Source organism: Poecilia mexicana, unplaced genomic scaffold (assembly GCF_051168715.1).
Source record: "Poecilia mexicana isolate PSO_F unplaced genomic scaffold, ASM5116871v1 scaffold_17, whole genome shotgun sequence".
NCBI lineage: Eukaryota > Metazoa > Chordata > Actinopteri > Cyprinodontiformes > Poeciliidae > Poecilia > Poecilia mexicana.
Genome location: NW_028263386.1, coordinates 27,336,702 through 27,355,796, shown reverse-complemented (window position 1 = coordinate 27,355,796; position 19,095 = coordinate 27,336,702).

Genomic DNA, 19,095 nt, shown 5'->3' with positions numbered 1-19,095 from the left:
TGTAAAGGCAAAGTCATTTTAGTGTATGTAAACTTCTGAGCTTGAGGCAAGTCTGTTATTATCGAACAAGCAGAAAAAAATGGTCATCTTAACCAAACGAAAACAGGAAAATTCTGATTTAATGTCAGACAAGCAAGGCAAGTAAATTTAGTGTGTTGTTATAATTCAATAAATGTGCACACACTTACTCAATAACGTCAATAATTTATTTTCAAAAGAGATGTACCGGACTGCACTTTCAATATAACTTATGAGAACACCTATGTTTTGTAAAAATGCTTACTATGTTTAGTAATCGTTTACTATGAAACAGTGGAATGTCTGGTTTATTTACTTCTCCTATATTATGTTTATGATCAACAATATTAATCTGGGGGAAAAAAAGTTTTACAGCATGCAAGACATACTACCAATAAAAAAATCTTGTAGATAAAAAAATCAAACACTTTAGATCATTTATTTAAGTTAAACATAATAAGGTCCTTAAAATGACTGACAGGATGTTATCTGGGATGAGATAAGGAGGTCTTGATGGTCTTCAGAGAGATTGCAGAGCCTTGAGGGAACGCTGCTAAATGTTTAGGAAGAAGAGTCGACATATGAGGGAGCTGATGGTCTGTTTAAGTGGCTCTCTGCTTCTCACCAGGCAATAATGCATAATAGCTCTGGAAACGTATAGCTGCTTATTGCACGGGAACGTCTCCGTTCAATCACCTCCATCGATCTTCTGTCCGCAGAGGATTCAGCAGATCGGCTGGGTATTGATCAGAGCATGATTATTTAGCAAGTTTGGACCCTGCCTTTGTGTTGTTATGCAGATGTTCACACCGGTGGCTCTTCCACCAGACGACTGAAACTAACAGGATCTATATGTTTGTTTCTGATGACTCTTTGCTTTTCTTTTCTTTTTTTTTCAAAGAATTTACCTGGAAGTCTGTTGGAGAAACAGTATTTTCTCAGACAATTCATCTGGATGTCATTGTATCTGCCGCAGTTTGTCAAAGACGTTCAACTGATTCAACCTGCAACATATTTTCATGTCTTTCATTATGGCTGCGATTGTCCAAACAAACCCACGAACATGGTGCCCACGCTTTATATCACTGCTGTTTTTGCAGCCTAACCAGAATTAGTCATTCTCAGACTTACCTTGTCTTTTGAAAAAAAAAGGGAACATCAGGCAGACTTTAGCAAAAGGGTGTTGATTTTCCTCCAATGTGTGAGGACATTGGTCGGTTTTACAGCTCCCAAGGAGACCTGTTTGTTTCTTTAGAGGGGGGATTTGCCTCCAATTAACAAGTCAGATGGATTGTGTGAATACCAAGAAACGAAGCAAACTTGAAGACAAATAGGAAAAAAAAAACAATTACGTCATGCTTGTCTCTAGGTGACTGAGATTCCCTCCTCTTGGAGTAAAACCTTGGGTTGATGTCACTGTTTTGTGACGTCAGAGCTGCTGTGGTAATGCTCCGCCTCATTTTCCTGGGATGTTACCAGGTTCATCTGATTTTTGTGTCTCTCCACAGATACACATTTCTGCAGCCTGCCAGGCTCATCAGAGGTTGTATCGGTCCCTGTTGCTCGCTCCATCCACTCTGTTCGCTGCTTCACTTTGTCTTTTCTGGCTCCCAATTAAATTGTCAATGACTAATTATATTTTAATGCCTCAGCCATCTGAGCAGAATTGTATTGCTTTAGCTTAGTATTTGTACTCCTGTGGTGGAAAATGTTATTACAGAGTTAATATCTTACCACTCTATGAATCTTATGGTCATGTTGTGTTTCTATTTGAATGTTTATGAACTTCCACCAGATGAACCTGCCTCAGCTCCACCTGCAGGGTTAGTTGGGTGTGGACTAGTGGAGTTATTTATCTACAGTGAGAATATTTAAAGGGCAGCATGAATACTAGAGATGTTGGTTGATGCCTACGCCTCTCATCCCAAGGTTGCACACATGATGGAAGTGAATGTATGTAATGGGCAGACTGCATTGGATTTGGCTGATAAACTCAGAAAGTCTTAATCCTTAGCTTAGTTGTACAATTAAAAAAATGTCTTTACAAATTATATATCACAATAGACATGTGACCAAAATTCTAAAAGCTATTTCTAAATTTGGGTATGAAGCTTTTTAGCAACATAAGGCACTATGGAATGGAAATGAGTAATTTATTAAATATTTATTTGTATACTCTACATATTTTGCGCCTTAATGTTAAATATTAAGAAATCATGTGAAATTTAGGCATAATTATAGAAAAAGTAAATTATGTGTATGTTTTTTGATTACACAACTTTGAACCAAAATATTACTTTAGATTCATGAATAAATACTTTTCATGAGTACATACTCTCATACAATATATATTTTTCTATAATGAAGCAGGAAATAAATGCTTCTAGTGAAGTACAGTAAAGGAATTTTTCAATATTTAGCTGTCCTGGAAACACTGCAAGCTAACAACCAATAACAATCAATAACATTTTACAGTATTTATCTGTGCTTGACATACTGTAATGATGAAAAACAAATGGTTGTTCTAAAACATTTTTTTTTTTACTCAATTTGTTTGAGTATTAGCAGCATTAGTTAATCTACATGCTAGGATTGGACAGGTCTAATTAGCATCATATCTAAATTTACACTAATTCAAATTTATAATTGCGTATTTTAATAGATAGCAAAAACACACAAAAATATTTTTTGTACAATTTATAAATGCATTTAGGGATTAAGAGTGCTTAGATACAGTTTTCACGACACTCCTTAGAAGTTTCTTCTGTTTTGATTTTTCACTATGTTTAAGTTTAATTCAGATTTTTAGATAACCTCAGTAAATATATCAAGCTGTTGAAATATTGATTTTAGTTATATGTCATCATATGTCATCTGTGAAAGGTATATCATGTTTATCTACAGCCTGAAAAGGGTTTCAAAACCATTTTTAAGAACTATTATTCACAATGGTTAACAGATGGAACAAAAGTGAAAAGAAAGAAAAAAGATCTTCCCAGTGGTGGTTGGTCCACCACCCAGTGATGCTGTCACCATGGAACCCACAACGAAAGGTAAGACTGTTCATGTGCAGGTGATGGATTATTTCAAGTATCATGATAAAGAGAGCAACAACAAATCAACACCTAATTTTTCCTCTCTCTCCTAGTAGATATATGTTTTTTAAACTATATATCCTTAAACTTAAAAAAAAACTGCTGCTTTGTGTTGGACTATTGCATAAAAGCCCTTTCAAATAATTTAGTCTGTGGTTGCGATGTGACCAAAGGTGAAAAAGGTTCAGCGTTAGCATGGCACATGGTAGCTGCAGGTTAATTGGTCACTCTGAGTGTGTGTCCACATGATTTTTAGTGGATGATTGCAGCACAAATTATGACTAGGTGATTGCAGGAAAAGTGTTTAATTGTAAAAGTGGCACTAATGTCTCCCATGCTGTGCGGAGAACTATAAACTGAGGGTAATTTGTTTGCCACTCTGGCTGAAATTATATTTAGAGATGAAATATTTTATTCGAAATGAAGAGTTACTGGTGCTCAGGACTGCCTTTAAGTGTGCATCATTTGTGGGGAAAGTCCAGGGCTCAGTGTGTCACTGGGCAGAAGTTCACTTTCCAGCAACTATCAATTTGTGACAAGACTTAAGGAACCTATAGTCAAAAGAAACATTAAAGTAAAAATAAACGATTCGAACCTGAATCTGCCAGGCTTTGATTTATTTGGGGCTTACAAGAGCTGAATATGTCCATCTATGACTGGGTGAGTGAAGTACCCCAGTGGGGCTGTTTTTAACCCAGCAGTTTTGAGTTTAATTTTGATACAACATTTGGGAGAAGCTTGTTTCCTTTCAGGGGGGATTTGCCTCCAATTAACAAGTCAGATGGATTGTGTGAATACCAAGAAAAGAAGCAAGCTTGAAGCCAAATGGGAAACAAACAACAATTATTTTCTCCTTTCTTTGGGCGGGGAGCTTGAGTTTACTTCATGCTTGTCTCTAGGTGACTCATGTTCTCTTTTCCTTTGACAGAACATTTGTGAGAAGTTTTACCTTATAGAGACTGCACCTCCCAGAAACACAAACCTGTGATAAAAACATATTCATGAACCAGCGGTGTGAAAGATGTATTTGAATAGGATTTTATATGATAAAAACTAATTGAGATGAGTTGACTAGAAGTATTTTAGATAGAATGTAATTTTTTTCCCCTCCTTTCTCTCTTTTCCACACCAAAAGTGGCATAAAAAGAAAAATAAATTGAACTGAACTGTAGTGGCTTTAACTCAGAGTATTCATTAAATTGATTGCAAAGAGAAAGTTTGTTACCTCATTCCCCCCGCACCCCCTTTATATTCTTCACATAAGAGGTTCCGCCTGCTCAGACAGAGTGCAGCTATCGGCATTAATGGTCCTCCATACTGTGTTTTCACATAATGCGTCAGGTGGTGCTTGGATATTGCACATTTTCATCATGCAAGCCGCTGCTGTTCCAGCAGCACAGATGAGCCAGCTGATGTTCAACAGACGTGTGCCAAGTTTCTGAATAACACATGCAATGTTTCTAATGTGTGTGTGTATTGGCAAGTCTAATTAGTGAGTAAAGTCCTGGTTTGGGAGCAGAAACGGAGCGTGCAGGGTGTCGGAAAACAGCATGTAGATTCAGAACAGAGGAGTGTGTGGAAATGCAGATACTGTGTGGTGAAACAGCGTGAGCAAACAGCAGCTTTCAAACTCAAACAGAAAAGCAGACAGGATTGTTTTGGGTGATGCAGTTTGTCTTGGAATAGTTTTCAGTTGACTTACAATGGTTTCCATTTGTTTTTTTGTTTTTGTTTTTGTTTTCTCTTTTTTTGTAAAAATGATGAGTAATAGTATGCATCAGCGAAGTCTTTTCTTATTCCAGGAAAAGACTACACCTGTGGAATCTAATAAAAGCTTGATGTACAGCAGTGAGACACGAGGGAATTGGCTGCTGGTTGTTTGCTGGACTTCTGACCCAAGGGCTAAATTCAATTAAAACAAACAGCAAACCCTTGAAAATCAAGAGTATTGGGAACCAACATGTGTTACTAGCTGCATTTACATTACAAATTTGCACAAGTCCATTTCGATATTTTGCTATTCTGCAATTCTGCAATTTTGAAATTACAGTGTTTCCATTAAATTAGAAATTCAATCAAATTTACACATGAATAATTGTGTTCATAATCAGTTCACAAATATTATGAACTTTATGAACTGTGTAATGCTGTGAGAGAACTGGTGGAGCCAGCTGCACATTGTCTGGAAAAAATAAATCATCTTCCTACCACTTCCTGTCGTCGTTTTCATTGTTTCTGCCAGTAGTAGGTGTTGCTCATGGAACTGGTGTGATGCGAACAGAACTGCAGTTTTGTGAAATACATCTATTTTGATACAGCTGATAAACCATCTCATCCTACCGCAAAGACTTTGTATCAAGAATTATTTTTTCAAAATTGCTGTGTTTCCATTAATTCAATTTATTTTTGTATTTTCAATTTGCAGAATTCTATGATTAATGGAAACACAGCAGCTGTTTTTATTTCTGTGTTTCCTTGCTGAGTTTGGATATGTTAAGTCGCTACTTTGTTTTTGCTAGAGCACCAAATAACTTCTATTAGAGGAGTTTAATCTGTACACCTGACCTCAGTAAAAGTATTAAGACTTTTTTAATCTATGTGCATTCATCCATTTTCCAGCACAGGTCAGCAGGGACACACAGGACAAACAACTATGCATGCACGCGCGCACACACACACACACACACACACACACCCACCTACACACAAACACTCATACAGACCTATGGGCAATTTAGAGCGTCCAGTCAGGCAACCATGTATGAGTCTTGGCTGTGGGAGGAAGCCAGAGTGCCTCCAGTCAACCCACACATCCACTTACAGAACAAGCATTCCATGTGGAACTCCAACAGATGACCTTCATACTGCTGAGCAGCAGTGCTAACAACTGCAGTCATATTCAATAATTTTGGGAAATTATTGGAAATGTTATTAATTTCACTAACTCAATTCACTGAGTGGCAAACATTACACAGCTCAGTTAAACACAAACCTATCTCCTTTCAGGCCTGTTCAAACCTTTATTTCTGTTCAATTGATGATTTTCTGCTTACAGCTAATGAAAACACTATTTAAATTAAATTTTACTCCAGATCAATACAATCATTTTAATCTAGAAATGTGGGCTTAATAAAAACAATGTTTAACGCCTGTTTAAAAGTTGCAATGTTAAAAAAGAAACTTCTAACCTGGGATAGGAACCTCATCAGAACACTTATTCTAATTTATTGAATGAGTGCAGTCCAGGTGTTCAAACACATTAACCTTATTTAGACCTTAACACATTTCTTCTGTTGATAGCTGTTGTCGAACATAACTGAAACCATCCATTAATTTCCATGCATTACATGATTAAAAAAACAAAGAATAAGCACTTGGAATAGTAGCGGCTCCATTTGAGTCATTACCTGGTCAAAGTCAAGAGTAAGTTGCAAAATAAAGGGATAACAACAGTTAATGGGTGTGGTCTATGAATTCCATTTGACCACCTGGCTACTCAGCTCCTCAATAAACTAACTAAATAGATGTCCTAGAGATCCTGATCAGCATAAGAATCCCAGTACCTGTTGGATGGACAGCTACTTAAGTACTGAACTCTGAGGGGAGAGTTAGAAGGGAAGGAGTTTAGTAATTTGGACATTGAAACCAGGATTTAGACTTACAGACTTTGTCTATGTTTGAACCAAGCAAAACTGTTTGGTCTGAAGAGGAGGTCCATTAAAATGGCTGTAAGCAATGCAAAACTGTCAGAAAACACAAATTTAAAAACAGCTTCATTTGATTTAGTTCTATACAGAATTCATGATTTTTACAGTTGTTATATTGTGATAAATATGTTTTTTTTCCATATTTATTGAAACTGTCACTGAGTTGTCCCAGTATGGTTTTAGAATCTGTGAAATCTGCTCCCTATGTAAAAATGGACAGCTCCCACTCAAAAACAAACAATCAGAGCCAGGAATTTCTTTGCCCTCTCAATCATCCTCCTGTAAGCTGCTCAGTGAGTTTGTGGTGGAATTGGAAAAACCATTTATCCACCTCTCGCTTAGGAAAGAGCAAGTGAAGAGCTGAGCACGATAGTGATTGACAGCAGTAAAACCCTCCTCCTGCCTCTGATTGATTGTTTTTCACTGAAAGGTACATTTCTACAGTTACTACTGGGAGCACTGGGTGAAGGCAGAGGAGCTAGATCTTTTCACAGATTATCTCTAATACTGTCATGACATAATCATAATTTTAACAAATATGTAAAATATATACATTTAAATAAAAGTTACATACTGCAGCTTTAATGTGAGGAAATATGGTGTTTTTGTTCTATTTGTCGGGTGAAAAGTAAAGAGATTCAATTGTTTCTGTGGGCAGGTTGTTGGACAAATGAGTGTTATTATTAACAGGTAACTTTATTCTCTCTGCAGTGGAAAGACTGATAATTATTACTACAACCTCCACAGTCTGCAAAACCGATGAATCCGTGTGATTCAGGTGCATTAAATGCTAATTTCTCGGTGTGTCTTGGTGTATCACTTTCACCCACCCTGAATTAGTAGGAAACTGATAGGAAGTAATGCAGTTAGACAGAAATATTTGACAAGTTTTAGAAGGGAAGCTTAACAAAGCCAACCTTATTAAGGATTAGCATTGTATTTCATACCTATTATAAAACAAATCTATCACCATTTGTTGCATGGAATGGTTCTTTGTAGAGTATTTACACATATCCACAGACGGTACACACAATCTATAAACACACACACATATAGCCACATGCATATTGCATATAGAGTGGGTAGTGTGTGGGATGTTCACATTGGATCTTAAAAAGCCATGACTCCAGGCTAAGACGTGAATTTAGCAGCCAAAGCGAGGCTCAGTTGGGCTGATACTGGGAGTGTGTGAGCAGTTTTGGGTTTCCAGCTCCTCTTTTACCCTCTGGACATATTAAATGGAACTGATATTGTTGCCTCTTCATGAGCTCTATCATGATATACGCATTTAGTGGCCTTGAGTTGTTGGCTAACCTTGTTCTGTCCCAGAGCCTTCTGGATATACTTTACTTGGAACAGGAACCAAAGTGATGTTTTCTTTACTGCAAATATGGGCTCAGTCAAAATATTAAAGATTGACATTGACTAGTTTCAAATCGTTATTTTGTTGTGAAATCTATTTATTTGGATAAGTGCTTGGGCACTGACCCTCAGAGGTGCAGTATCAGTGTGCAATGCTGCAAGTTTTGGTATCAATTTGATTCCAAATAAATACACGGCCAGTATCACAGATACCAACCAGTACAGATACGTTTTATTATTTAACTTTGATGTCATCAAATTTCTGACCTTTAGGTATTTTTGTGTGATTTCCCTATTATTTCCTTTGAATTACTTTTGTTAAACTTGGGACAGAATTTGGACAAAGTTTAGGTGTCTACAAAACACTTTAATAACACAAAGTGCAAGAATGATCATTTGAGAGTAAATCAAAATAAAATATATTCTGAGGTAGAGCTGAGAAATAATACAAAAATATTTAAAAAAATCAAGAGGGAATCTAAAGCTTACTAAGCTAGTATCCATACTGTCAAGTCAGTATCTATTCTGATACTGACTTGACATTGATGGTATTAATATTTTGGATTAATCCTCCCATCTCTGTTGACTGTGCCTTTCCACTTTTTAATCTTTAGAACGTAATAAAATGTAATTAATTTCAGAAATTGAAAACAATTCTGTTTACTGCTGACTGATGCAAAAAAAATAAATCAAATATTTTATGTATTTTTGAATACTGAAAAAGTTTCGTCAGTCCATCAAATGATTAGCAAATTAACTTACTTCTATTCTCCTTCCTGCACTGCTGTCAGTGATCTCGTCAGTATAAATTCATAACTCACCTGGTTCTGAGTAAATTCAGGTTCGATGTTGATCTTGAACTGAATTGGTTGTTAGTAATAATTTATATTTATGTGTAACTGTGTATTTTTATAGTTTTGTTAAAAATATTGAGTCTTAAGTCATGTAAACAAGTATATAATTCAATCATAATTAAAGTGAACTGTCTGAATTACTGTATGGTGGTACCAGTGTTAGTCTTGGAGCAGGAAAATGCAGAGTTTGCCTGGCCTCTTTTAGCTCTTTCTGCATGCTGTTAGTTTTCTTTGTGCAAATAAGAGAACAAACAGCAGGTTTGCAGGTTTGTAAAAATTCAATTCAATGAAAATAAAATAGCAATAGCCAGGACAATTCTGACTGGCTCTTTAGGATTTATATGTAAGTTACTTTTCTTTTCAATGACAGCCTCATTCAGAAGTCGCATTGCTTACTGTACATTTGTACCGCCAGTCATGAATGCTAAGCTAAAGTTTAGCTTTAGCTGCTAACCATACCTGACAGCATTTCATTAATTGAATTTGCAGGAGAAGGATTTATCTAAATGACAAAATTTATGTTTGTATAAAAATGACACATGTTATATTTTCCTTTATAACAATTATTAAACAGATAAAAAGTTTCACCACGTTTGCATTAGAACAATAGGGAGCTGGATTTTCTTTCAGGTGCAATTAAAAGTTTTTTGAAACGTCTGATTAACAGAACAGTTCTGCGGTTTCAGAGACACATTGAGGTCTAATTAACTGATAGGAAAAAAACCCAGCTTCTCTGTTACCACCCCCACATGAGATCATCATCTCCACCTTCAAATTTGTCAGTCGTTTAAGTTCTCTAATTAAATATTTAGAACTGCGAAAACATTTGTGACATGAGCCACAGACAGATGACATTCCCATGTCTCCTGAGTAAGTTTCTGCTGCTGGTTTCCTTAAAGGCTCTCGAACATCCAACACTCACTCTGCATGCGTTTTTATTCCTCTGCTGCCAAAGTCTCTTCATCCTCTAGCTTTATTACTGCCAGCTCTCTGACACCAGCTCTGCCAAGTGGAGAGGAGAAAAAATATGACAACTAAGCAATTAAATAAAAACGTGATGTCACAGCTCTCAGGTTTGTGACTTGTGACTGTAGCTTTTAAAAGTTTGATGTGGATATGTTGTCATGTTACAGCCACAACCTTTAATATACGTTTGGAAATATTTTGTGATCAAAGAACACAAAGTTGTCCACAACTGCGAAGTGGAAGAAAAAAAGATTTTCAACATTTTTACAAAGAACATCTGAAAAGCTTTGTTTTCAGAACAATTTAAACCTAGGAAACCATTTTACTTCAACATGACGTACTTAGTAAATAGAGCCCACCTTTGCATCATTATATTTAATCTCAGTGGTGGGCACTGCTAACTAAAAATTTAGTTGCCCTAACCTTAATGCACCAATCCTAACCATTAGTTCCACTAATGCTAAAGCTAAATAATATTTCATGGAAGCTAATGCCAGAACATGAAATTCATCCATGTTGATACCAGCTATGAGTCAATGACAGATGTGCTGCATCAGCATATATCACTCTCAATAGAGTCAGACTTGTTACTGCACACCGACCTGAACGGTTGCGCTACAGAAATTAATTCTTTGAATCAGCTCTCACTTATGCTAACAGTTCTTGAGTACTAACCCAGACAGGGTTCAGCCTGAAAGCAGGCAGGACATCAATAGATTTTACACTGTTTAATGTAGAACTGCAGGTAGTCCTACAGTGATGCATTCTGGGTACAGAATAAACATCATTTACCTGGTCCTCTTCACAGGTTGAGAATCTGAGGAGAGGAAACGGAACAGTCTTCCCCCTCTTCAAAGTAAAAGCATCAATTTGAAAGTCTAACTGCTTGAAGAATTCTTTGTTTCCAGCATTAGCAGCCTTTATTTTACAGTTTTCCAACAGTAAGGGGCAGCAAAGGAACTGAGGGGCGACTGTGTCAGGCTCTGTAGCCTCCTTCGTATTCACGGGACGCCGTCTCTTACCACTGAGCCATGCGACACGCTGCTAGCTACTCGAAGAATTCTTAACCAAAACTTCCACTACCCTCATGCCAAGAAAGAGTACTTCAGATGGAATTTCTGCTGTAAGGATACTGTACAGAAAAGACCAGAGGGAGCTTGTTGTGGAAAAAGTAATTGCCAAACACTGTCAAGGTAAAAATAACTCAGTTAGGTTTATTAATATCCTGCACAGGATATGAGAGCTCACAAATGATACACCAGTGGTATTAAACTACAGTCCTCGAGGGACATAGTCCTGCAACTTTTAGATGTGTTCCTTGTCCAATGTGCTTGAATTAAATGACAAAACTGGAATCATGCTCCACAGAGCTCTGCTAATGAGCTCATATTGGAGCCAGGTTGTGCTGAAGCAGAGAGACATCTAAAAATGCAGGACACCAGCCCACGAGGGCTGGAGGTTGAGACCTCGGTGGGACACTGTTAGTCACAGCGAGAAGTTCTGTCAGCAGGAAGACAACACATCAGTTTAAAAATTGTTTAAATGTTAATAAGCATTAAAATAAAAATATGACGAGATGGCATAAGCATCAGATGAACAAAGTTGTGAGATAACACTGAGGGTGTTTTCACACCTGACAGTGCAGTAGACTCGGTTTGATTGGGGACCAAAATTTCAACATTTGTTATATTTTTAGCTATTGTGTTTTGCTTTCACACTGTACTGAACCAGACCTTTCGAACAACCTGTTCCCCCAACCCTCACTTGTAGTGGCACTGCACCAAGACCCAGTGCACCAGTGTTCACTTCAGCCAAACTGAGACCTGGTTTGTAGGTAAACCAGAGTTACCTTTTTTGATCCCCATCAGTGGTAGCTCTGTTGCCTTGCAGCAAGAAGGTTCTGGGTTCGATTCCCAGCTGGGGGGCTTTCTGAATGGAGTTTGCATGTTCTCCCTGTGCATGGTGGGTTCTCTCCATGCACAGGGAGTACTCCGGCTTCCTCCCACAGTCCAAAAACATGACTGTAAGATTATTTGGTCTCTCTAAATTCTCCTTAGGTGTTAATATGTGTGTGCATGGTTGTTTGTCCTGTTTCTGTGTTCCTGTCTGTTTCTGTGTTGCCTTGTGATGGACTGGTGACCTCTCCAGTGTGTACCCCTCAGTCTGCAGGCGACTGCTGGAGATAGGCGCCAGCACCTCAGCCTACCCTGCAAGTATAAACATGTTAGATAATGGATGAATGGATGGAAAGCAAGCTCGATCCATTTCATCTGCTCTTGGCAGGAAACGCTCCTTAAGTAGGTGGGAGTTTCAGTAGCTGCGTTACCTTTACAAATGTGTGCAAAACTTTGTCGATATTCCACTAATTTTGAAAAAACAGAAATTCGCAATTGCGGTGTTTCCATTAAATAAGAAATGCAATTAAAATTGCTCATGAATAAGTTTGTTCACAGGACAAGTCATTAAAATACATGCCACACAATCATTCTTCAACTACTTCCTGTCGTCTTCTTCTTTGTGGTTTGCGCCAGTGGCAACGTCCAGTGGTGGATCATGTGACTGGTGTGATGTGAAAAAGTATTTGAATTGTAGTTTTGTGAAATAAACCAATTTAGATATGGCCAAAGAAATCACCTCATCCTAGCGGTAAAAAATGTTTTGCTAAATTGGTGTGTTTCTATTGAGGAAAATTATTTTCAAAATGTGAAATTGCAGAATTATATGGTTAATGGAAAAGCAGCTAATTGGGGTCAGGAAGCCAAGCAGAGTAAATGAAATCTACCACTTCTGCTGAGAAGAGAAGGTTTTGTTTTGAAAATTTAGTTTGAAATATTTTTACATTAGCTACATGGCAGGTTATTCCTGACATTGAAGTTTAGCCATTCTCTTGCAGTCTCCTCTGTTTCAGTCAGCCACTATTGTCTATATGTAAAACCAGCCTGAGGGTTACTTTTGAGAGGAGCAGATTTACCCTGAAACCTCTTTTTTTAACTCTTTGCTTTCCATATTTGAAGATTCATTAGTCTCACTTTTAAAGATCTCTACCACTGAGTCTGCATTAATGAGGTGGGTCTCCATCTCTTCTCTGTCTCTTACAGTGAAGATTTCCATATAAAGGCCTGACACAACCTGCAGGGAGTTGGCAGGAGTTGAGGCTGGTGCTGCTGCTACACTATAGGAGGCAGAAACTGCATTAAAATCTAAATCAGGAGAACTTTTCTTCTCTTCTGGGCACAACAGAAAAAAAAATCAGCGGCTTGAAAGAACAGACGGAAAATATTAGCCTAATTATAATGACTACCAGCATACTGTGCTGCATCTGTTGGAAGCTGCAAATGAGAGTGTCCTTTAGAAAAAAAGGTGAACAAGAATGTATACAGGGCTTTTTCACTCTGCTTAAAGGGTAAAAAGGAGTCTCAGTTGCCTTCTGTCAGGATTTGATGGGTGAGGAAAGCTTCAGGTGAATACTGATCTCCAGCTTTAGCATTGTGTGTCTAGGCAAATATTTTTTCTAGTTCTCAAAGAAGGCCTCCTATTTCCCCTCTGTTTTCATGTAGGATGGATATGAATGGAGAACTTTCTGCAGAGATTTCTAACTTTATCTCAAGTGCGTCAAACCTTACTCTGCATTCAGTCAACCCAGTGACCCGGGGTCTTTTCAGATGAACTCGTTGTCCACGGCACCAATGTCGCTTTTTATATTTCACTTTCTCAGCTTTTCTTAAAGGCAACTAGAAAACAAACAATGAATTTCTTAAAGGTATGACAGTATTTTCACCTCCCCCGCCCCCCAAAAAATCATATACTATTCGTGTTGATTTTCAATATGTGTAAACTGCACAGAAATATGTACATCAGAATAAATGATTTAGTTGAGTTCCATTCTCACTGCCATCCTGCCTAAACATGGCAACCTCTTTTCACTTTCTGATACAAACATGCAACATGCTTCATATCCATTAAATTGAGTAAATTGTAATTACAAAATAACTTTGCTTAATGAAAATTCACCAATAAAAAGGAAAAAAAAAACTCTCATATTTCACTGAAACGTTTTCTGTGCTGGGATGAGGTGGTTTTTCAGCTGTATTGAAATTAGTGTATTTCTCAGAACTGCAATTGAAAGAAATTTTTCACATCACACGAGTCCCATGATCAACAACCTGATATTGCTGGCAGAAAAGACAAAAGGAAGTGGTAGGAGGATGATGGCACGGTGTGTTGAATGATGGAAATGGCACAATTGTGTTTCGATTAAATCCACAATTGTGGGAACACCACAATTGCGAATTGGTCATATGTCACCAGTCCTCATCTGGTACAACCCTCAGGATTCAAGCTTGCTGAGGTCCAACTCACCAAAGAGGATTGTGCTCTTCTGGGTCCAACTCGTACAGAAGTCGTTACGCAAACTGCTAAACAACAACAACAACAACAACAAAAAACTTCTTTCTGGGAAAGAGATCAGAAATCGGCTATGTTTTATTTCTCAGGTTCACTGAACTACAATTCTTGAGGAGATGGAAGATGTGCATCTCTTTTAATCTTATTTAAAAAGTAAGATTGTGAATCTTACCTTTGATTCTCTGTCCCTTAAAAAAGAAACATGGTGACTAAATTCATACACCGTAATTTCCAAATTCTTTCTGATATTGATCTTTCTTCCATTGTCTAAATTTGGCGTAAAGGTCACTGCAATTTGATTTGGTTCATCAATCCTTCTAAACCAAAGTGGCCATCGAAGGCTCGCTTAAGGAGGATTTGAAATGAAGCAGTTGAGATCGGCGGATTGTCTCTGGGGGCTTTTCATCCTGATCACCTCTATCCATTCTAATTTACCCGCCTCCCTTCTCTTTCCATGGCTTTTCCTTTTCTCAAAGGATCTAATTGCCGGAGACATTCCACAGTGTTTCTAAAGCATGGCTTTATTATGAACAAGGCTCAGTGTCACAGTGTGGATTTGCGTGTTCTTTTATTAACAAGGTGAGTCATGAGCTACACGGCTCCCATTCTCAAATAATGAGACACTTTTCTGATGGAAAAACTCTATGGGGTTTTATAACTGAGAGCTGAGTCCTATCAGCACACATTATCTCCACTTTACATAAAAATATCATTTCAATGTCTGGGTTGTTTTGAATTGTTTTTGAGGTTTGATTAATGTATGTTCCTTTCAGTCTCTTTCTTTGATTAGATCAGTCTTGTTTCTGTTTTACTTTAGTTCACTTCTTCTTAGTTTTTCTAGTTTATTATGTTTATTTCTTATCTCTATTATTTGTTGCCATAATTTAATAATGTTTATAGATCTAGTTATTCTTTAGTGTTAGATTCATTTCCTAGTCTGTTGTGTGCTCTCCCTCGCCCCCGGTGACATTTTCTCTCTCTCTCTTCAGTTGGCTTTCTGCTCTCTCCCCTCACACCTGCAACCCGTTAGCTCATCAGCCCAGATCTCTTGTTCCAGCGTTCACCCTCACACTATTTAACATCACAGGGAGTCAGATCAGACCAAAAACTATAAAGAAACAGGGAGAGTAGCAGAGTGTAACAGGGGGAATCAACAAGGAGTGTGAGCAAGAGAGGTGTTTCAACATGTTTACATCTGTCTAAACATAAAACCTGAGTTACAGTCATTTAGATCAAAGTTGTTAGAATGGTCTAATCCAGTGGTTCTAAGTTATCTTCTGTCAAACACTCGCTAGGGATCATAAAGTGTTTTATGGATATTTTGTATTCACAGTAAACCCAGAGGGTCATGCAGGCTTCGTCATATTTCCTGGTCTTTTTCTGTGCTCAGTAGTTACAGGCTTACAATGATTAGGGCCAAATGAACAGGGTTTTTTATTACAAGAATATAGTCATAATACCAGAAAGTTTTATTACCAGAATAATATTGTACAAGAGGCATTACACAAAACTGTTAAAATGAGGAATGTTGAGCATTGTAAGTTGTACATCGTATCAGTTTTATAAACAGGAAAACCTGCAATTTTAACACATCAGCATTAAAATATCAGTAGCATGAATTTGAAATTATTTTGCAAATGACTGAATTCATTTCAAAGAAAGAATCACCCAGACTTTCTGTGCTAATCACTTGAGATCTTTATAACTATCTTAGCTTTTTTCCTCATAAAACAACTTTTATCTAATAGTTTTATGGGTTTCTTCTGCTAATATTTTGTTTATTCTGCTCATATTGTGACTTCTTGTAATATTATGATATTTTAAATTTTTTTTACTAAAACTGAAAATTTGTCTTGCTCTAATTCAGTCAATAAAGTATATGCTATTTTATTCTTCTCTATTCTCTCATTACTTACCTCTGCAGCCAGTTTTCTTTTCACTGTCACAAACTTCTCCAGTTTGTATTCTTCCTTCCAGTGTACTACTTGTTCTACTGGATTTAACAGACAGACTGTTCACTGCTGCCACCTAATGAGTGGAGAATTGTTTATGGTCAAGTATAAAAAGACAAAAACCGTCCACCTGCCTCTTGAGCACTCCACTGACACCTCACTTCTGTACTAGGTAAGTACTGTACTGCAAGTACTGGCTAATTTGAGATTTTTTTAGTGAGAAGAAGAATTTCTCTATATGTGTAAGAAGAGAGGGGAGGGGCGCACAAATGTTTACCACACTGAAAACCAGAAGTAATTTTCTTTTCCCTTTCACAATGATGTGTGATGCTTCAGTGTTGTACCAACATGTAAAATCCTAATAACATCTATTGAAATTTATGTTACAAGGTACAAATTTCTACAAGACACTGTATATGTGTCCATGATATAGAACAAAGCATGTGGTTGATCATACAAGACCTGTCAGGTTTGTACTCTGGACCATTTGTAGTATTTTCTTTGTATTTTTTTTTATTGTTAATTGCGTCGCCTCTTTAAACGGACAGATCATTGACGCAGTAATCAATGAATGTGATCTCCAGCTGAGATGCTCATTGATCATCAGATGTATGTGATGGAGAGTGGCGAAGAAAACCACTGAGTAGATTACAGATTGTTTGTGTTGTTCTGCTGCATTATTGCAAAGAAATTCATGTTTACACAGAGACTAATTTAGCTCTGTCAAAGCATCATTAAATTATTTACCTTGTGTTTTTACAGTCAAACATAAAACATAAATTGCTGCGTGTTAAATTACCTAATAGTTATTTCTTACCTATTACTGTTGGTCTGCCAGAAACAAAATTAAAATTCAGCTAATCCAACACCAGTGTCTTGTTTGGCTGTTTTAAAAGCTGTTTCCTTCATAAACAGTAAAGTTTCATGCTTCATCCTCTGGCCATCTCCTCCTCTCCAACAGGTTTCATAAATAATGACTACATGGGTGATGCATTATCCTGCAGAAAAACAGGACAAGAAAACAAAAGAAATGACTACATGATGTTTAGGTCTTGCCTGGGGGAGAGATTATGTCTGCAGAACAATATTTGCTTTTTACAATGCTCAATATAAAAAGATGCGTTTATCTTGTGAGGCATTTTTATTTGGCTCCTAATGTGAGATCAAAATCTTTTCCATAAATCTGCGTTACAGGGATTGATGAGATACGCCTATTTTCATCACTTGGTGGGTGTTAAAGGGCAGGCTGAAATTGCAAACAACGTCCTTCGTCTCTTATGAAAACTAGTCATAGCCACGACATCCACCTTTAATGAAAATGGGCTTTAATGCATCTAGTGCCGTTGAATAAAAGTTGTTCTGTGAGCTCCAAACGCACCTAAAAAGAACATGGTGAATATATTACTTAAAGCTCTCAAATGAGCATATTTAATGGATTTAACACATCACATTTTCATCTGCTGCTTTAAAAGCAAGCAATGTTGCAGTTTGCTCTCTGTTTAAATGAAAAACATAATTAAAACACAGAAAGTCCTGTGATGTGTGGTAGCACAACACACAGGCTGGATCAGAGGCCAGTGTTTACTATAAATCTACCGTCAGTACATCCAGCTCAAAAACTTCCACTTATCAGAGGCCCCACATCATTAAATGATAATGTTGACAAGGTCTGGTGCAGAACGGGTTAAAATTCATGGCCATCTTCATGAATAATCTAATAGAATAATGCATGCATAAAAAGTCACTCTTGTTCCAGTGAGCACATTCTGGATGCCCAAGAAATTTCACTGTTAAGACTTAAGATGTAAAATGAAAACTACTAATTAGCATTTAGCCTGCAGGAAGGTCATAGCGGCTACATTTCAATTTGTAATTGAAATGTAGCAGACCGCTTGAGGATCAACCAAAAGCTCTTCGGCTCAGGAGGTGCAGCAGGTGAGTCATTAGTGGATCAGTCTCTGACTTATGCAGCACCAGACTCTTGTCAAACTCTTAACTAATGCGTCGGACACTTCCATGTAAATTTGGCTAAAATAAAACAACAATGTTGTGCTGTGGGTTGGATCAAGTTGCTTGTAGCAAACCGTGCATGAGCACTTCAACAATTCAGAGATTATGAAGCAGGACTTTTCCTCCAACATCAGTTCCCAACACCATAGATGTCTGTGGAAAACTGCATGTTTTTCATTCACTGTCTGTAATGGTGGCAGCATGTTGGAGTTGTTCTGTTACTTTCATTCTTATTTATTCTCTTTTAATATTTGTATTTCTCCTCTTCTGGCTTAAACATTTATTTTATTTGAGAATTATTCCCTCTGGTTTTCAATGCTGTGCTTCTAGAAATAACTTTTGATTATGCTTTTTGACTTACTGCCGAGAGAGAGTGAGAGAGAGATTTCAAAACATACTTTATTTCGAACAAAGAATATTACAATTAAAGAGCTTGAACACAGCACAAAGTCATTAAGTTACATTAAGCAAAAAACAATAAGCCGAGTAGGATAAAACAATATCTGCAAATATTGATAAGATAAGATAAGATAAGATAAGATAAGATAAGATAAGAAGAAGGGGCAAAACTGCAATACAACAATAAAGGCTCATCCAAAAGGACAGTAACCATAAATAAATACATAAAAACCAAAAAATACATAAAAGCACAAACGTCAGATCAGCAGTACATCCCCATAACCATTTCCATTCACATGTAGAGGATAATACATCCTCTACATGCTAC